A 22,150-nucleotide genomic window follows, 5' to 3' on the forward strand; every position below is an offset into this window, starting at 1 on the left:
GGCTGCTCACTTTATTCCTGGAAGGGTTTAATTCTTGTGTTTTACTGCATTGTACAAAAAAACTTCAGACTGCACAACTGAAAAATAATTTTTGTTTCAATATTGTTACAGGTCGCTTTTAGTAAGCAGTGGCACTCAGCTATTAAGAACCCCCTTGGTAGCTCTCAGTTATATAGAATTTACAGTTATTCAAGCAGGGAAGGAAGGAAAGCTGTACTCCATACTTGATTTTCTCTTCACTTGGCTTTGCAAAACACTTAATGGGTGCAGGAAATCCCAGTCATTGCAATAATAGGGAGATACGGCTTGTACACTGGCTCACAAACTTTTTGGGCCTAAGGCTTTAAAGTCTGAGTGCCCACTATTCTGTACTGTGTTATATCTTTCTTGCCTCTGCAAAACAAGTTTCGAATGCCAAAAAAAAAATCAGATTTTTCCATATACCTATCTTGCATTTGCTGAGACAGACATTTGCCTCCACACTGCACAACGCACTGAGTCATGCAAAGGTAAGTGCAAAGTTTGCCTTACCAGTTCTTAGTGCTTTCTGTTTTCAAAGGCTCGCACAGAATTACATACCAATGCTAATGCCGTTCAGGATGGTTCATCTCTCTTTGCAAACGTATCACATCCTCCTTTTCAACAGCAAAGCATTGCTCTGTGGCAACTTTCCTATGGCTGATGCTTTATGAAAGGAATGTGCCAGAACTGCAATGGAAACAGTTCGCGCTCCCTCACCTGGCCTGGTGTAAGTTTCCAGCTAGTGGCCACACAGGCTAACCAGCCACTGAAGCTGTGTTATGTAGGGAATTTTAACTGTTAGCAGACCAAACAGGCTCTGTCAAATTTAACTTCTGATTTTAGAGTGCATTTTTATGTATTAAATGCAGGCATTGTAAAGGTATTCCGTATCTGAGAGCAGGTATGTTTTTGTCCCTTTTTTCTCCGATGTGGCTCTGAAGCTTGTTTTCCACATGGGTTATAATTAAAGGCTGACTTCAAGCATCCAAATATGTAAAAAGCAGAGGACATTCTTTCTTTGGAATTTTCTTGTGAAGCATAATAAAGTTGCTTATTGGCTTTATGCTGTGAAAAAATATATCTTTATGAAAAATGAAAGCATGAGGGACTACGGCACCCATGAATGTGTAAAGTCCTAAGAAAATATATGAATAAGGCGTAAGCAAATATCAAATTAAATCATCAAATACTCATCATATACATTGTCATGACAAATGCACAGATTTTGTTGTTTTGACCACAGACAGCTAAAGAAGTCAGAAGTTAGAGTAATAATCTATTCATTCAAAGAGAAAAATTCAGAGATGAATACCAAATTTATGAAGAGTAAAGTTTTAGTATGGGGCAATAAAAGCCTAATGTATGAATACAGGTAAAATGTAGATATACACTCTTGTAAAAATTAAATTGGATGGAAAGCAATAATGTATTTACAGCAGCTGGGAAAACAGAAGAACATCCTCTCATCTTTAGAAAAAAATAAGTGAGACACTGAGGATTTTTAAGGTGTCAGAATGATTGATTTCACTCCAAATGAAGTCAGTTGAAGTTGCTGCATTTAACTACAACATTAGGTTGCCTGTTTATACAAGTCTTTTTAACTGCAGCCTGATATTTTCAAATTTTCTGGCAAATAAAAAATAACAATAGAAGATGAAGTGTATACTATAGGGTGGTGGAAAATAAAGCAAGAAGAAAAAAAAAGAAAATTTTACAAGAAATGGGGAAGTAATCAACTCACTGCGTAAATAAAAGCAGACAGAAAATTAGCAAAAACTAATTAGATATCCTTACAGTTAAACTGTAGCCAATTTGAAAACAAACAAGCAAACAAAGGATTAAATCAGATTTAACTATTTAAATATAAAAAGAAAAAAGCAAGACTATTTAATGTTAAAACTTGCTTCTCCCACATCTTGACTTCTCCATCAGCACTTACTGAAAGTAGAGTTTATGACTCTGTCCTATGCTTTTTAGAGAAGAAATGAAGAACTGTACAGATAAAAATCACATTCTGATGGATGTATTATGTGCTGAGAGAATGTGATGACTTATGCTTGTACCTGTCATTATCTTGATGTACTGCATCTTTAGTAGTGAGAAAACTGTTCTTTACTATGAAATCAAATATATTTCTAGGAAAATAATGAAGTCAGAGAGGCAGAAATTGAAAATAGAGTCTAACTTGCACATATTATGTAAAACATGAACTAGTAGCTGAGCTATACTCAAATACAAATGTTTTCAACAGCTGTGATTTTCAGATCTTTAAGGGGCATGCTCAGAATGGAGTTTAGTCTTCAACTTTTGTCCTAGGCCAACAGAACAAGTTTCTGATTTGAAACTCATCTTAAGCTCTACTCATAAAATCTAATATTGTCTTCACATGCATGTGTATAAAATATTAAGTTTTAAAAAACTGTCATTATATTAAAAAGAGCAAAGAACACTTCACACTATCAAGCACTGCCTCTCATTTTCATTACGTTCTTTTTTGTAGGAGTTCATTACAGAATAAAACTGTCCCTGTCACAGTAAATCTTGAGAAGCTCAAAGCTATGCTGCTCCATAATTATTATGATTAGGCCTCTAACTGCAGCCTGACTTCAGCATTTAGGAATTGATGGCTAAAAGTTAAGACGACTTCTTGCCTTGCATTTAACATATAGTGAATCCTAACAATTAATATACCCAAGAGTCACTGAATGGAACAAAAAAAATGAGCTGCTCTGTGTATTATTAAAGATAGCCTCATTTTCTTAAGTATCTGGAAGTGGCTGTAAGCACACTGAAGATAAGACACCTTATTGTAAATCAGAACACATATCTAGACACCTCATATTTTATACAACTCTGCACAAAGGCCTTCTGTCACCACTGAAGTGAAAATTTATTTCCAGAATAGGTCTGTTCTCCAAAAATATCATTGTATATATTCAATGCTTTGCTGTTTAGATATTGTTAGTTTCCTACAGGGTGGAGTAATTATTGGTTTACTCCATGGTGGAGTAAATATTGGTTTTACAGGGCATCAAGTCCAGGCTGCCTTATCCCAAAACACAAGTGATGGTGAGCAGAGAGAGTAATCGATCACGTAAGGGTGAACTGAGATGTTTTTATGAATTTTTAGAGGTAATTGCTACAGTAAGACTATCATTTATACAGAAGAGGTTTCTCCATTGCTCATGGTTAATTGTCAGAATGCCAGCAAAGTGTATCTCTAAGACAGCTACAGAAGAGCTTCTAACGAATCTGGGGCTTCCCGCTTTTTGTCCCTTTTTTCTCCGATGTGGCTCTGAAGCTTGTTTTCCACATGGGTTATAATTAAAGGCTGACTTCAAGCATCCAAATATGTAAAAAGCAGAGGACATTCTTTCTTTGGAATTTTCCTGCGAAGCATAATAAAGTTGCTTATTGGCTTTATGCTGTGAAAAATATCTTTATGAAAAATGAAAGCATGAGGGACTACGGCACCCATGAATGTGTAAAGTCCTAAGAAAATATATGAATAAGGCGTAAGCAAATATCAAATTAAATCATCAAATACTCATCATATACATTGTCATGACAAATGCACAGATTTTGTTGTTTTGACCACAGACAGCTAAAGAAGTCAGAAGTTAGAGTAATAATCTATTCATTCAAAGAGAAAAATTCAGAGATGAATACCAAATTTATGAAGAGTAAAGTTTTAGTATGGGGCAATAAAAGCCTAATGTATGAATACAGGTAAAATGTAGATATACACTCTTGTAAAAATTAAATTGGATGGAAAGCAATAATGTATTTACAGCAGCTGGGAAAACAGAAGAACATCCTCTCATCTTTAGAAAAAAATAAGTGAGACACTGAGGATTTTTAAGGTGTCAGAATGATTGATTTCACTCCAAATGAAGTCAGTTGAAGTTGCTGCATTTAACTACAACATTAGGTTGCCTGTTTATACAAGTCTTTTTAACTGCAGCCTGATATTTTCAAATTTTCTGGCAAATAAAAAATAACAATAGAAGATGAAGTGTATACTATAGGGTGGTGGAAAATAAAGCAAGAAGAAAAAAAAAGAAAATTTTACAAGAAATGGGGAAGTAATCAACTCACTGCGTAAATAAAAGCAGACAGAAAATTAGCAAAAACTAATTAGATATCCTTACAGTTAAACTGTAGCCAATTTGAAAACAAACAAACAAACAAAGGATTAAATCAGATTTAACTATTTAAATATAAAAAGAAAAAAGCAAGACTATTTAATGTTAAAACTTGCTTCTCCCACATCTTGACTTCTCCATCAGCACTTACTGAAAGTAGAGTTTATGACTCTGTCCTATGCTTTTTAGAGAAGAAATGAAGAACTGTACAGATAAAAATCACATTCTGATGGATGTATTATGTGCTGAGAGAATGTGATGACTTATGCTTGTACCTGTCATTATCTTGATGTACTGCATCTTTAGTAGTGAGAAAACTGTTCTTTACTATGAAATCAAATATATTTCTAGGAAAATAATGAAGTCAGAGAGGCAGAAATTGAAAATAGAGTCTAACTTGCACATATTATGTAAAACATGAACTAGTAGCTGAGCTATACTCAAATACAAATGTTTTCAACAGCTGTGATTTTCAGATCTTTAAGGGGCATGCTCAGAATGGAGTTTAGTCTTCAACTTTTGTCCTAGGCCAACAGAACAAGTTTCTGATTTGAAACTCATCTTAAGCTCTACTCATAAAATCTAATATTGTCTTCACATGCATGTGTATAAAATATTAAGTTTTAAAAAACTGTCATTATATTAAAAAGAGCAAAGAACACTTCACACTATCAAGCACTGCCTCTCATTTTCATTACGTTCTTTTTTGTAGGAGTTCATTACAGAATAAAACTGTCCCTGTCACAGTAAATCTTGAGAAGCTCAAAGCTATGCTGCTCCATAATTATTATGATTAGGCCTCTAACTGCAGCCTGACTTCAGCATTTAGGAATTGATGGCTAAAAGTTAAGACGACTTCTTGCCTTGCATTTAACATATAGTGAATCCTAACAATTAATATACCCAAGAGTCACTGAATGGAACAAAAAAAATGAGCTGCTCTGTGTATTATTAAAGATAGCCTCATTTTCTTAAGTATCTGGAAGTGGCTGTAAGCACACTGAAGATAAGACACCTTATTGTAAATCAGAACACATATCTAGACACCTCATATTTTATACAACTCTGCACAAAGGCCTTCTGTCACCACTGAAGTGAAAATTTATTTCCAGAATAGGTCTGTTCTCCAAAAATATCATTGTATATATTCAATGCTTTGCTGTTTAGATATTGTTAGTTTCCTACAGGGTGGAGTAATTATTGGTTTACTCCATGGTGGAGTAAATATTGGTTTTACAGGGCATCAAGTCCAGGCTGCCTTATCCCAAAACACAAGTGATGGTGAGCAGAGAGAGTAATCGATCACGTAAGGGTGAACTGAGATGTTTTTATGAATTTTTAGAGGTAATTGCTACAGTAAAGCTATCATTTATACAGAAGAGGTTTCTCCATTGCTCATGGTTAATTGTCAGAATGCCAGCAAAGTGTATCTCTAAGACAGCTACAGAAGAGCTTCTAACGAATCTGGGGCTTCCCCCCCCCCCCCCACGCACCACCCAAAAAAGCAAAAACTGAGTTACAGAAGCAACAAAAGTCAATCAAGTCAATCAAGATAAATCAAAGGACTGTTAATAAAATAATAAATTAAATTATCACTGAAGATTTACCTAAAGCTAAACTATGACATCTTGGTACGACAATGTATTAACTTCACTTCCATTTCAGAAGAACGAAGACTTCAATGAAAATGGCATGTTTTTCTCTGTGGCAGCTGTTGCCACAATCCACGGAAATGTTGTTGCATTTCTGACAGTTGCTCATTATTACACTGTTGGAAAAAGGAATGAACTATTACCTGTTTGATTGTTTTATGGACAGAAATTAAACTCTGTTAAGAATATTTGACAAAAAAAGATATGACACAATCAAGTTATTTGAAGTTTGACACTCTGTCTTTATCTGCTAATAATTCAAAGTTAACTTTCAGAGGTGTCTGTAATGAATGACTGAAAAGTGAAAATAACTATTTGTCTCCTACTAACTTTTTGTGCAAAATAAATAAATAAATTCCAGACAAGTCATCATTCAGAGGTTCATTTAATGATCATTAGAAAGAGTTGGAAGTTGAGAGAGCTTTTCTGTTATTTCTTCCCTTCCACCAAACTTTAAATATATTTTCAAAAATTCTGCAGATACTGCCTTTGTCTGCCTGATCACAATGGCATCTTGAAGCACATCCCCTGTTATCTCAATACCCTGAGATGTAAAGGCCTTTGAAATAGTTTCCAACCTCTTAAAGCTAGTTTTATATAGTAACCCAAAACAAACAAACCCAACTACATTTTCTAAATGCTGCATATTGTACAGGTCACGAAGAAAAATTGTTAGCAAATGAAAATATGGTTATTTCTTTCACAATGCCAATGTTTTTTCATATTCTAGTTTTAAAATCCTATCCAATACATATTTGCATGTTGAAGTTTATGATGCAATACATGAACTTTGTAACTAATTTTTTAAAAGCAGGTTGAAACAGTGCAGAAAAAAAAAATCATCAACAGCAAAGGATTTCATTACTGGTATCAATATTAAGACTGAAATATCCAAATCATCATCCCAGTTCAGTTACTTCCTCTGGAGGAAGGTGCTGACCTTTCAGGAAAACACAAGTCTAGTTTAAAGTTTGCAGTTCAACAACAACATCAAAAGTGTACAAAAATTGTCTCTGTACAGAACAGTATGTACTTACAGATGAGCATGCCATTTTAGAGACCTTGCATGGTCTAATTTTTTCCTAATCATATCTGAGTTCTTTTGCCTCTATTTATTGCACAAAATTTTATACCAATTCCTATTTTAAATACACGGCAGGCAAGAATGGTTTCTTTGGTCAAAGAGATTTGTGCAGTGCTGAGAGTTTTTATATAACAACTGTTTTAAGACCGAATTCACAAAACCTGAAATGTTTATCTGAGGAAAATAGAGACATACATTTAAGAGAAAAATAAATGCTCTAATAAAAAAAATAGTATTGCTTTCAGGAATGCTGACAATTAATCCAAACCTTTGTGTTTTATTTTTTTATTATCCTTTGTTTCCTCCAGGAAAGATGGTTATCCTAAATCATTATCACTGTTCTCTTTAGCTTTATCCTACAGACATCCTTCTGTGAGGCCAAAAGATTGAAAGACTGTGTGTGAAGATGCATGTAAGTATTGAGGTCAGGAGAAGATTTTGCTGTCTGGGTAAGAGCACTTTGAGAGGAAGTCCTGTTAACAAAGATGAATGAATATACAGGGTTTGTTGCGAGGAGCCCTCCCCTCATGCAGATCTTCTGCGATTCATGCATGACTTCACTGATCTGTGTTTATTCAGCCTGAAGCCTATTCTCATTTTGCAAGCAAGTGAGGTGGTTAGGTAAGCTCTGCAGCCTAGGACAGGAGGGCTTGCAAGACACTCTGCTAATGACATCTTCCAAGATGCTCAGCTTTCCATCTTTCCCAGACTCTCACTCTGCTTATTCCCTCAGAAAAGGGCAATCATATCCAAAGCAATTCTCCCCAAATTAAGTAGATCTATGCAACTAAACAATCACTAGAAAATGTCAAGGAATGATCAGTTGTATAGTAATTAAAACTATTTAGTATTTTTGAGGTTTAAACATGGCTTCTGGCTGCTAGAAATTATCATCAGTTCAGATCCTGTATAGAGAAATATTTTAATCCAAACAATAGAAATGTTTGGATAGCTACGATGTTTTAGGAGACCATAAGAATAATAACAAAGGATAGAAATGATTGTCCTTGCTATTGACTCTCCATTTAAAAAGAAAGATTAGAAAGATCTACCAGAAACAAAAATTAACTTCAAAGGTTACTTGTTTGAAATAGATGCCTGATATAATGTGATACCTTGTGCAGAAAAAAAAAAAAAAAAGAAATCTATCTATTCAGAGGAAATAACATGCTGAGTCTATTGAAAATGAACAAAGCCAATCTTAAGAAAAGGGGGATGAAAAGAATCTAGCTTCCTCATATTAAAAAGCAGAAAAACAGAATCTATACTGTTGTTGATTTGGGGATAGTAAAATCAGGGAATGACTGCAAGAAACTATTAAGAACTGCTTTGTTTGAGGATATTGTTTGGCCTTGCAAACGATCTTAAAACATCTCTAAATCTAGATTATCAATGTTACAATCTGAATGCTCCTGCAATACTAGAGAGTCCCAAGAATTAACTTTAAAACAAGTTATTCCATGATGATCGGGCTGTAGCACAACATAGGGTTTTCACACAGGCTGAGAAGAAAGAAATCTAAAAGACTTCTAAACACGCTTGCCTCCAGGGGACCTCAGGAGGTCCATTCAGTCTGTCCTATATGAAGGAAAATAAATATACCTGAACCCATATCCTGAAAGCTGTTTGGCTACCTCCTTTTTACAAATATCTGCAGTGAAAAAGATTTTATAAACTCCCCCAGAAAACTTTTTTCCTGTTTATAATTAGCCTTGCAAGGGGAAAAATTTTTGTAATAACTGATCACCTATGATAATTATATTTTACCAGTCCCCTCTCTAAACAAACCAACCAACCAACAAACATAGAGAACAACTGACTGACCATTTTTAGTAAGCTTGTCTTCCAGGGAAACTTGTGTCCTCTTTTACTGCCTTCTTTTCTGGACCTAGTAAAACTCAATCTTTTGACTCAGTCCTTACATGTCAGTATACCAAATAGCTTACATCGCTTGTGAGGCTCTTTTTAATTCCCGCTGCTGTCAGTCTCTACATTCTTACCAACCTAGACACAGTATTTTGGCAAGGTTTCAGTATTGGCAAGTAGAGCAAACCAATTATTCCACACTATAACAACGAATCTGTTAAGACTTTCTAGAAGTCCAAGGGCAATTTTTTTCCCATCTTTTCTTCTCATGTTCATCTAACTCTTGGGTATATGAGGCAGTGCAGTGTGCACAGTCCCCAGTTTCATCTCAGCAGAGTCCCAAGTGTCTAACAAGATCTTGAAGATGTGAAGAAGGATAAATAATTAATCTGTCTGTGAATAAAATATCTTTAAAATTTCCAGTTACTTTTCTCCTTTGAATGCTTGTCCATGTATGGATTGACAGTATGGGTGATTTTTCTTTTTCCTTTTTCTGTTTTTATATTTTTTTATTTTAAGGAGCATTCTTTGGAAAAGATGTTAATGGGGATATCACTCAGCAAGACACCTGCAATAACATTGGCTCTGGTGCAATATACTTTGATCAATGAAGGAAGATCCACTTGGGCATAAGATATTTTAACACAGTCCCTGATCCAGTTTGTCTTTGTACAGAGATCTCTAACTATTGATGCAAACAGCCACTGAGGTTTTCAGAACAGTCAGCTCCTTTGCAGAAGGAGGCAATTCCTGCTATTTAATACCTGTAATCAGGCATAAACCCTTTGCCGACAAAGGAAGAGTAGACTACAGACTGTTTGCCAAAGAAGAGGTTTATATTAAAAAAATCCAGGAATCTGTGCAGTCGACAGGCTGTAGCTTATTGCTCAGTTGTTGCCTACATCAGATGGTTAACCCATCTTTGGATGGCTGGGCTTTATGGGATTCGTTTCTTACAGCCTCTTCTTTCTGCATTTCAGGCAAATCTCAAAAGTTGTGCTTGTGCTCCTTAATTAAAAAACTTTCCTGCATGGCAGGTACATGCACTGATCCTCTTTAGCAAGCTATTTTCTACCCTATTGACCTTATCTGCTAAATTCATGGAATATACTATTGGACATAAATCCTAATCTAGTTACTCAGTCCAAACAGCATGAGAAAAAACTCAGTGTCTTATTTCTGTTCTGAAAAAAAACAATGTTTATGTTGTTTTCTCACTTGACACAAGTGCAATTTTGATACAAGCCTTTTCAGTATCAGACATTCAAAAAATAAATGTATTGCAATGAGACTGAAGATTGAGCCTATGCAGAAAAAACAATAACTTATGCTCAGAAATGTAAAACTAGGAAAAAAAAAAATTAATGTCCGGATTCCATCAGATTTGGATTAGTACCAAGTCAGTTATTTCACCTTAGGTAGAACCTGGGATAAATTGTGACAGAGATCTTATTCATAAAGGGAACAATGTAAGAGGGATTCATTACCACCATGTGAATCTCCTACTTCCTAGCAGAAGAAATAGCCTCCAGAAAAACCGTCTTCACAGACAGAAAGAGTAATGAACAATTTCCAACTGTGTAGAGTATCAAGTTTAATTCTGTGAAGAAATAAGGTTTCTTGATAGCAGGAATAGCTTCACAAATCTCTAATAATCCAGTGAGAATAGCAATGAAATGAAATGAGGAGGAAAGAAAGGAAAAGGAAATTGCTGACACAGGAAAAAGAATTTAAGGCTCTTACCCTAAACTTAATTTTAGTACCTGAAGGCAGAGGTCTGTGGCAATCAGCGGGCCATACCAGCTAATAGGTATTAATAAAACCAATGATGATCTAGTGATGCTCTTCCCCCTAGCTGGTCCAGGGGCCAGCTATTGTAGTTGGGATTTAGAGGATCTAAATTGATATGGTGGCCTGTTTTATGGTACCAAGGACAGAACCTCTGGAAACCGTGGTGGTGTGTTATCATTAAGAGAGTGAAGAACTGAATCAAATTTGCAGTCACACAGCTCTACTCCTGAACCAAATTGACCATTTTCTTTGGCAGCCAAGATCCTTGCAACAGAAAACCCACGGTCTGTAACAGTTGTTGCAATTGTAAGAAACTGCACTTGCTCCATTTATTGTCTTTTCAGAAAGACGCAGACAACTAACTACTACATTACGGTTTTCTCTCTTCAGTGCAGAGCAGACACTAAAATCAAACAGGAGCATGAGTATAATTGATCTCACTACAATATTTGTAGCTAACCACTAATTTGGATCTTACTTTTCAGTGGTTAAGAAGAAAAGGATCTCATATCCAGGAAACTCCAGTTTTCTGGGTTTTTTCTCCAGCCTTTTATTGCCCTGTGGCCATTTTATTTACCCATGCCATTATGAAAGTGGTAAAGGCCAGGTGTAAAAAGAAACATACATTGTGCCTGCAAAAGGTGTGATATTTTCTACTCACTCTTCCTGCTATTCTGGGAATCTCGGTTTGGTAGATGCTGAATGCTAGATTCTTAACCACTTTGTTAATGAAGAAGTTTATTTTATCTCCAGTAAAAAAATGAAGGATAGCCATGTGAGTGAGTTGGCTCTGTAACTTACTCTCTTTCCTAAGGTTGGAGCTGTCTTTGAGTCACTTTGCGAAGCTTGGAACTGTTTCTTTCCAGATAAGGGGCACTGAGTTTTCAACCCCGAGCAACCCTGTGTGGTGGTGTTAAACAACACAAACAGTCCCTTTCTAGGGGAAAAGTATGAAAGCTGGAAACTTATCAAATGGTATCCACGTGTTTCTGGTTTCCGTTCAACAGTTATACTCAGAGTTAGAGGTCAGAGCCCAAACATGGCTCTATTGTGACAGTGCAAGGCTATTTTTTGGCATGAACCTGTCTCAGCCAAACAGCATTTTGCCTTGAAATCTGCCTTCCTCAAGGTATCAAAAAATAAAGGCAAATATACCCTGCCTTTGCAGAGGAAAAGGAACTCTAATAGAATCTAAAGACAGCCCTCTTGCTGGAGCCAGCCCTGGAAAAGGAGAGTGCGCTTTTACAACTCAGAAACACATAGCAAGAGCCAATGAACTTAATAGTGTCTTGTAATGGAGGGGTGAGCTTTTGATAGCTCAGAATCAAGAAGAAGGAAAGAATATTTTCATTTAGACTTCCTGCCTTTGATTTTTCTAAGGGAGTTACCGTCACTGCAGTTGGGCTTGGCACTGGGGTCATTGGCAGGCTCATCCCTTCTTTGGCCGGGACATGTTCTTGCTGTTTACATTCACAAGTATATCCCCAAGTGCAGAAATCCACAAAGCTCACTCCCTACTGCAGAGCAGACTGTTTTCTCTCTGATGGATTGTCTGAGGTCTCCTTTCTAGCAAAGTACTTGTTGATTTTTATTTATTTTGATCTTGTGACTATCATCAGATGCATTTTGAATTCTCGTCTTCTTCTTCGAACTAACGATTCTTCTTAGACTGGCATTTTCTGCAAATGTTACAAACATATTCTTGATGCTTTCTTTCAAGCCATTAATGAAAATATCAATTAGAACTTGGCCCAAGCCAAATCCCTACAGGTATCCATCTGAAATATCTTCTCAGCTCATCAGTGAACCATTACTATCTACTCTAGGACTACATACTGAGTTGGGAATTTGGCTTATGGCCATAGTATCTAACCTGATCTTTCTACATTACAAATGTCATGTGGGCTAGTGCCAGCAAGCTTACTGAGATCAAAATATGTCATAAGTATTGTTTCATCCTTACCTTCTAGGCCAGTTATATTGTCAAAAAGGAATTGCAATGATCAGAAACAGTATATGTTCTTTACTGTTGTTGTCATTCAGTTGCTTATAAATTGATTACTCAATGGTTTGAGAAGGCAAGTTAAAGCAATAAATCTATAATTCATCATCTATGCTTTTTTCCATTGATACAGTTTCCTTTGGGAGGGTAAAATTACTGAAATGTCATACCCTAACCATTTCTTCAAGAATAATTGTGAGATGGTCTCGATTACTTATCAGATACTCCAGGATGAATTTTATCATTCTCTGCACATTTAAACCTCTCTAACTTACCCTATCCAAAGTCACCCTCCACACACTTTGTAGGACTGTGCCCTACATACTGTTTTCTAATAAATATTTAGGTACTTAGTCCCGCATTGCTGTCATCCTTTGGTTGCTGCTGTTGCCTGATCAAAAATTTCATCTACAGCTTCTTTTTGATAAGGACATTTCTTTTGTTCTTTCTCCTTTTATCTTCACCCAGAGAAATGCAACAAATTTGCCTCTCACCTCTTTCTCAGCTTCAGAGAGTGACTTCAAAGCATTCTTGATCTACAGTGTAATATTGGTTTCCTTTTTTCCTGTTCGTGCTTCCTGAATAAACTATTTCTATTTTACCAGCCTTGCAATTCTATTGATTTGTTTCACCAGCTTTCTGTAATGTTGAATAACCAAATTTTTTGGTTGTAAAGCAAGATTTCAGATCCTTTCTCTTCCGTTCCTGTGCTGTTTTGAATTGATGTGTAAGTTATGTGTTCAAACTGACTCTTCTTGGTTTAAAGACGGCAGAAGAAAACATCTTTACACCTCAGTACAAGATCAGTGTCATGGAGTAAACCGTATCACCTCCATGAGGCTGCATGATCACTGATACTGAGATACAACATTAGGAAACTTGGCATGACCAAGCTACCTTTCTTGAAGGTTCACAATAAGAAGGCAGCCTTCTTCTCAGAGGTGATATTTCAGGCTCTCAGACGGTTGTCTTGTCTTCTAGCAGGGTGATTATGAATATTGCTATCGTTGCCTTTAGATGGTGATTTTGAACACCTCACCTTTAGGGAAATCTCATTATTAGGTTCCCCTTCATTTTGCAGACCCACAATGGTGTGATAATTTTTGGGCACGAGGGAGAGGAGATTATAAGGCAGGTTCTTGTACATCTGATGATAGTTTCACCATAGTACTTTCAGGACAGCTGATCTCTACCACCTTGTTAACTCATTTCTGCTGATTTATTGAGTCCTATCATTCTTCTCAATGAAATGATTTACTCCAACAATTCAGTCTAGCTTCCTAAGAGAATCCTAGTGCAAACATTTAAACGTCCAGTATGTTCTACCTGAATTCCTTCTGTTGGTTAGTTAACCAAAATCTGATAAAGTTCAACATTAGTTTCCCTGAGCATGGTATTCACTCAGCCAGTAACAGTGCTGGAAATACTTTCATTATACTCAAAATCCTGTTACAGTCAAAAGGGAACATGCCATACATATGAAGCCACGGATTCATTGATAAACTAATTGAAATCTTGATAGTGTAATCAGAATATATCAAACAGTTATTTATCATAGACACATATCACAATCCAAATTAATACATCAAAGCCTCATTAAGACTAATATCCCTAAAACAGTTACACAAGAAAACCTCCAAATATCTACTCCTTTTCTTGGGTATTGTGCTTACCCTTGCAATGTCCTAGTGTGTACTAACATCAACAGTGACCACCTTCCTCAAAGGTCACCATGGGTGACACAGTGAGCCGTCGTCATCCCAAATTCTTCACCATGGGACATATACAATGTTTACAGGTGGGATCCCTTCCGCCTCAGCCTCAAAGTCAACTAGGAGCTATTTTTATATATTGTCTTGTCACAGTGTCCCTCCTTCTCACTGCTTCCCAGGCAAAGTTAGTTAGCCATATGTTACACTTTCCCCAGCGCATTTGCCCCAGAGGGACTGTTTGTCCCCCAGTGATTACGTGTGCCCTGCAGAGGCTACTCTTCCCCCAGCTCCCTGTCCCAGGTACCACCAGAGTGAAGCCAACACAGGGAGGCAACAGGCACACGGCCACCAGGCAATTGGTGCCAGCTCCTGCCATGGCAGACCGACAAGTCTTGAGACCCTGCGCTGCCAGCTCTTAACCGAGCTTGTGCTTACTAGTAATGATACAGACTTATTTATTGTGCTTTTTGTTATTCATTGAAGTTTGCCAATAGAGATTCTGATCAGAGCACTGGAAATCTGCCTTCCTGTTTTTAATCTGCTAAAAGTTATCCAGACAACTCCTGCTTCAGCACATCAGGGAGGAGTGTGCTTCAACCTAAATGCCATGCCTAATATGTTCTCTCAAGTAGTTTTGATGCTTTCATTGAGTACTGCTGTTTATAATGATGGATCCCAGTCTGCTGTCCTTACCTATATGCCTAAGCCAAACCTTAAAGATACAAATGAAATCCAAACTGATGTTGAGTCTAAGGAGAGATACATTTGTAAGATGTTTGTAAGATCAGGATCAATTTTTTCCAAGGAGCTGATGACTTCAAATTTAGGCGTATAATCTTATGGTAATCTAAAAATGGTACGATGATTGTCTGAAGTCTTTAGTCCTATATCATGAAGCAGTGAGTGCCTTTAACCCTCTCACTAAACTAATGAGTGCTAAGGATGCTAAACATTTTACTATATCAGGTCTTTAATCCTTTGTTTTGGTGATTTCTCAGGCTGTGTTCTTGTGAGAGGTTTTATTACATCTTTTAAGTTTTATAAAATATGAGTTTGAAAGTTTTATTTGTAATTGAAAGTGAAGAGTCAAGATACAGAGTTGTATGCACAATTCAATTGAAACTCAAAATATGATTTATAAGTCCCTAAATTCTGAAGGTTTGGCACCAGAATACAACTATCACAGGTAAAACTCTGTTTCTAAATGTCTGAGCCTGCAACTGTGATGCTAGTATTACACTTGTTTCAATCATATTATAAATCAGGACATTATGCCATCATTGTGGAAACCTGGATCCAAATTTGAAATTTTCTGTACTGTAGATGGCAATTTTAAGAACTGCTTTGACCTCTCAAATTCTTCTAACATACTTCATGTCCTAAATCTAAATGAAGTGATATATTTTTTTTTAGGCCTAAATGCAACACAGCTTAAGAACTTTTCAGTGGCAATCGGTGCCAGAATAGAAACAGAAAAACTAGCATGCCTCAACCAGATGGAGATATCTATCAAATGGTTTAAATATTGATACTGAAATACATGTAAAATCTATGTATATTTTAGAAAACAGTAGTTAGGCAGTGCAGTTTCATTTAAGAGCTGTATAAGGCAGAGGTTCAGTTTTACGATTGCTCTTTGTCTAATGAGTTGTTTTCATATCATGCTGCTTTTCTAGGTTACATGCTCTTAAAAAAATCTTAAAAGATCAGTTTACCTCTGTAAATAATTGCATTAACTTCAAGATGATTCTTTTCAGGTCTTACTTTTAAGAAGTTTTACTCAGGAAAATAACACTTAAGCCTATGTGTAACTGTCTGCAAGATCAAGGACTGATAAAACTGTGTGTAAATCCTAGCCTACCCTGCGGCAAAGGCACGCATCCCTCTTTCTCTACAGCAAAAGCAATTTAAAAAAATCATAGAGTGATAGAATCATAGAATGGTTTGGGTTGAAAGGGACCTTAAAGATCATCTAGCTCCAACACCTCTGCCATGGGCAGGGATACCTTCCACTAGATCAGGTTGCTCAAAGCTTTGTCCAGCCTGGCCTTGAGCACTTCCATCTTAGGGAGAGTGAAGAAACCCATGTATAATCCATAGTTTAGATGCTATATCCAAAACCACCACTCCCCAGGTATGCTTCTGATTACCTTGAAAGTTTGCTGTATTTTTTTTTTTCATTCTGCACACTGCTCCCTTAGGATGGTTTGCCATTTCCTCTCCTGTCTCAACCACACGGGAAAGCAGATTGAGGTCCAACGAGGCCCTGGACCACGAGTAGAACCAGAGCAGATTTGGCACAAGCTCACATGCAGGTTTCCCACTAAATTGTTGTCATTGCAACAACTCCTTTTAAAAATGCTGTAAGAAAATACCATCATGGTTACAGCACTTGCCCAAGGGCTTATGCTCACCTCATTTGGCATTGGTTTGAGCTCAGAATTCTCAAGACAATTTCCTGTGATTCTGGAGAGCTCCAAATGGTCAGGCTGCTTCACAATAGCAACTGTGCTACTATTGGGGAAAGGGCATGAAAGACTTTTCAAGATTCATGGCACCAGGCACAATAATGGTCATGAGAGCCTGCATCTGTAATCTACGAATGAAGCAACATGCTTTTGCAATTTGCATTAAGTAGTTCCTGAATAAAAATGAAAGTAAATTAGGGAATGCTCCTAAGATACATGAGATACCTGGCTTTAATCCTGGGTGGCTCAGGAGGGGGAGTCTTCTGTTTCTAACAGTGGTGTGAAGGATAGGCAGAGGTAATCAGGCCTTCTTTGGATGCTCTTTAAGAAAAAATTGTTAATACTGTTCAGTTACGTTTTCCAGGTTAGGAGCTCTAACACCACTGTGGTCTAAAATCCACCCTAAGGTTTAAGTATTCGGTGTTGCAAGTCCTAGCTTGCAAGAATGTGGAAGTTCTTCTTTGCAAATGGTGCTATGTTTATACCAAATATTACCAATCAACTCTGTATCTTAAGCATAAATTATCTTATTATGGAAAAATGGCACAATACCTTATTGTTACTGAACCTATGTATATATATGTATTATATATATCTGTATGTATATGACATATATATGCATATATGTGTATAAATATATATCAGCTAGAGAAACGTCATAATGTAACTTTAGAAGAGTAGCAAATCAGGTCAGCTTTAGACTGTAAAAATAAACTTTTATTCAATTTGTTCATTAGTAACACACTTGTTAATGGTCAGATTTTAATATTAATCATCACCAATACATATGCAAAGCTCTTTGTCTTTTGACAGTCACATTCTAAATTAGCTGTGAGTATATAATACCATGGAGCAGATGCCATATAGTTAGTACTGATGGGTATAGTCCTTGGTGGTTCTTAGTTGCAGATGTCCCGCTGATCAGGCCTCAGAGTCAACAAGAGAAGTCAGAACTAAAGTGAGCTCGCCTTTCTTCAGTTCCTCCAGTTCTCCTCTCTTGTGCTTGGTGTGTGTACGCTACTGTCCTCCCATCAAAAGAGGAAGGGGGTCCTCCTTTACTCCCATACTCCTGTTTATCTTGTTCTTTTTGTCTTGCCAGTCATCCTTGTGTATTTGGAAGGATGTCCCTTGTGCTTATCTTGTTATCTGTCTGGCAGCTTTAGTTGTCTGGATGCCTTTTATGTGCAACTAGACCTAGCTTTGTTTGCCTCTGGTGATTATGTTACACATTTAAGTAAAATTGTGTCTGGCTATGCCATCACAGTGTTAAAAATACATACTACTGTTAATTATAGCATTTAATAGTTTAATAGTTTAATAGTTTAATAGTTTAATAGTTATAGTATAGCTAGTGTCAATTATATCCTGATTAGTCCATTTATAATTTATCGGTGTCACAGGCCTCTGCTTTGGCTACAATCTCCTTATTTGTCTTGAGTTAATTATTTTCACTTAATTTTTGTCAGTCTACTGTGAAAAAATGTGGCACAAATCTTTCAGAATGAGAGAGTTCTTATGGAGGGAGACCTCTACTTTCTGACTGTCTGCAGAGATGACTCAGCCTCTTTTATCCAGTGAGCTGGCCATGGCAAAACAGCTTCGCTTTTTTGTCATTAGTTACAGTGTGACACGGGAAAACAAAGATGCCATTTCCCATCTACTAAGTGATTGTATCACTGTCTGTATGGAAGGAAGTATTAAGTACCCACCAGGATCAGCACGTTGGATATTAATGCCTCTAATGCTGAAGTGGTTTATTTCTTTCTTTAATCAAACAGCCAGGAGAAAACATGATTATATAGTACAAATCTGAATGGCAAATTAATCAAACCTTTTAAAAGTTCTTATTTTGCAGCTGGAATGTTGCCTGCTCTAGCTTAAAAGCATTCTGCCAAGTACTTAAGGTGCTCAAAATTTACAAACCAGGAAGGATGTGCATTTTCTTGGCAAATGTCCTCTGGATGTACTTCAGCTATCCTTTTCTTAACTGTCACTCCAGAGTAACAGTGCTTTGACAGTTTTCAAAGTAAAGATTTTGCTAACAGAGAAGAAGAAATGCAGTCAGTTATTTCTGGGTCCAGATGTATTTCCTACTTATGTGTTCTGAGTTGTTAAATTGCAATGAATAGTGAAACTTATCCTAGGCAAGGACTCGGTAAAAACTGAGAAGTAAATCAAAGTTTGCTTCAGTTTTATAAACGGTTACTCAGTGAGAACCAGGAAAGAAATCAATTTTGTAAATAGTACCCAGTTGTTGAAGTTTTCTCACACCCCTGTGATCGTGGCACACAAGCTACCTAAAGAACAAGCTATTGTGGAGCTGTTGATCATATACACTTTTTGATAAACCTAAAGCATTTATTTGGACTTTACCTAGTTTACTTCAACAGAATTTCTACCTTGGGGAAGAATGAGTGGCTCTGAGAAGACTCTTTTAAAGACCAGCCCTGAGTGATGCTTTTACCAAAGCAAACCAAGTGAATGTCAACAAAGTAATTCAGTCTGGGAAAAACCCACCATCCAGTTCTTCCCTGACTCACCTCCTGTGTTAAGGTGGGAAAGTGTGTGTCTGCCCCGGGGAGGAGAATTATCCTGCATTGATGTTGTTGTGGCCACAGTTTCAAATTCTCATTAGTTAAAAGCTGGCTTGGACATCTACCCATTGCTGCCTGCAGAGTGTGACAGCAGGTGTCTACTCTCTTCTCCTCTCCCTCTGCTCCTCATTACATTCGGTGTTCAGGCTAAAAGAGACACTCTATTGACTACAAAACTTTTCAGATGCCTTGTTATAATCAACCTCTTCTTCATTTTGGTATTGCTCTTTTACTTGGTTTTTCTGTCTGTATGCAGGGACAGACAGAAGAAATTAATAGCAAATCCAACCTAAATTAACATTAATCTGAATGAAATAAATGTTATTCCTGCTTTCACTATACTGTAAGAAAATAATATAAATTGAGAATATGGAATCTGTTATGTAAAACAGTTTGTTTAGCCAGGCATTACATATCTACCTCAGATTTTTTTCCCACCTTTGGCTCTCTCTGTGCAGGAAAAAACAGAAAATTCATGGAAAGGATGCATTAGTTATTTTATTTGATCGAAAACATTTATCATTTAGCAGGGGCCAGCTAACACCAAAGTACTGAAAAATCAGAGTGATTAGTAGGTTAATATTATTAAAATGAAAATTTGTATGAAAAGTATCCTTAACATTCATCTGTAAAACAAGATTTGGACAATATAATTTATATTAGTCTCAAGCAAAAAGTTTCTCGAAATAAGTATTTCGGATAAATGAGCTTCATACAAATGCATGAGGTCAGGCTGAACCTGACAGGTACCCTAGTGCATTACATATCTCATGCTGAGTTGGCAAGAAAGGATGGGACGTGGACAACGCACATTAACTTTTTCCAGAAAAACAGAACCTTCCCCAGTTATTTCAAGAATAAAATTCAACAAGGAGAGGCATCCATAAAAGTCCCAAATAACCAGATGCTCCATGGTTACTCACCACAGAGCTTGGGGGCAAAGGGGGGAGGTGGGCTGAATGGAAATGTCACCTGGACATAAATACTCTCAACTGTTTGGAGACGGGGTGTTTCCTTAGTTTTGGCAATACAAAAAAAGAAAGTAAAAGCCTAGCAACACCCCCAGATCAAATGACATCCATACTATCCAGTTTAAATCCTTATCAGTTCTGCAAAAACCCAATGATAACAGAAACGGTGTTATGCTTCCAGTAATACATACACAGGGGCATTGGTATCTGTGCTCACTGTACCTTTGATAATCAAACCTCAGACATGAGTTTTTCACAGTTAATCTTCAGCACACACACAGAGCCGGTCACACACTACGAGGGATCTTCTGAATTGAGGTAGATACAAAACACAAATACCCCATGACCTCCATGTGGTAATAAAAGGATCTTTTCATTCATGTGGGGGTAAGAATCTAATGACCAGCACAGACTATCTGGAAACTCATGGAAACACAACAATTACAGAAAGAATTCAAAGAGTATAGCATTCTAAAAAGTCATCAGAAACTCATTCAAAGATAAAAACACATACGCGTAATTATTTCAAAACAGTGCTGGCCCTTTTAAAAGAAAGTGGCTCATTGGAAGAAATCAAGAAGTTATACTTTCTGCTGCATTAACAACAAAGCCTAAACCAGCTGAGATATGAACTGGAATCAACTCCTATCACTGGTGTCCAGCTTCACAACAAATTGGCATCATGTACTGTGGAAAATGACTTGCATGAGAGACAGTATCTGTGGACATTAAAAGAAAGCAGAACTGAGAAAGGTTAATAGATAGCAGAGTTTACTTTTTCCAAATATTTGTCTACTTTTAACAGCCCAGGAAATTCTGGAGTGCTCCTGGAATAAAACATTATTTATAAATGATTTTATGCTCTGGGTGGCTAATGGCAGAAAGAAAAGATGGTTCTATTATACCAGGGCCCAAAAATGGTAATCATCCCTGCTTGTAAGATATCAAGAATGGGAAGAAAACCAGGTTCACCTCTGCAGCCATGTGAACTATGGCGACCTCCTTCCACAGAGCTCAGGGGACCTATCGCTGTCTTATCAGGGATAAGAAACAGCTTTAAAAACTGTGAGACTTAGCAAAAATTCAGGATATCTTTTTAGACGGGTTGTGCCGTATCCTACTGTCATAGGTGCAGTAAAACACAAGATCAAGATGTAAGAAGAGTTCCATAAAGAAAACAGGTGCCTTATCCTTTCCTCATTTCGTGATCCCCTTGTAGGACATCTCAATGGGAAATGGCAATACGGACCCAGTATAGTCTCTCTGCTAGCCTGCTTAATTGTGTACTCATTTCAGTGAGACTGCTATGCTTCACAGACTTGCTGCAATTCTACAACAAAGAAAACAAGTCACATTAAACTTTGCTCTTTAACCTCCCTTTTTTTCTGCTCAACTATAACATACAGTATTTGGCAAAAATAGTTTTGCCTAGAGTGAAACTGATGGAACAGGACAACAAACCTTTTGTGCAGTGCTTGCAAATCTGGCGTGATGCCTAGCTTTCCTTTCTGCACCACATTTGTCATTGCAAAGACATATTATACTACTGAGGTGAAACAAAACTAGCTCTCCATATCACCTTTAGCAATCTCATTGAAATAAACACAATGTCTTCTTCCACAAAAATTAGATTAATTGTTTTAGGCAGCACAATGTAATATTCATGTAATGAAAACTATCTTTGTCCACTCATCAAAATTATAACTCCGGTAGAGAAATAGACTTTTCATTATTTACATAACACCGAAGACATTCATTTGTGTCTTTCATTTATCTATTATACTCTACTAATGAATAAACAACGAAATTGAATACCTTATTCTCTAATTGCAGTTATAAAAAAG

The sequence above is a fragment of the Pygoscelis adeliae genome, unplaced genomic scaffold, assembly GCF_000699105.1.
Source record: "Pygoscelis adeliae isolate BGI_AS28 unplaced genomic scaffold, ASM69910v1 Scaffold86, whole genome shotgun sequence".
Taxonomy (NCBI): domain Eukaryota; kingdom Metazoa; phylum Chordata; class Aves; order Sphenisciformes; family Spheniscidae; genus Pygoscelis; species Pygoscelis adeliae.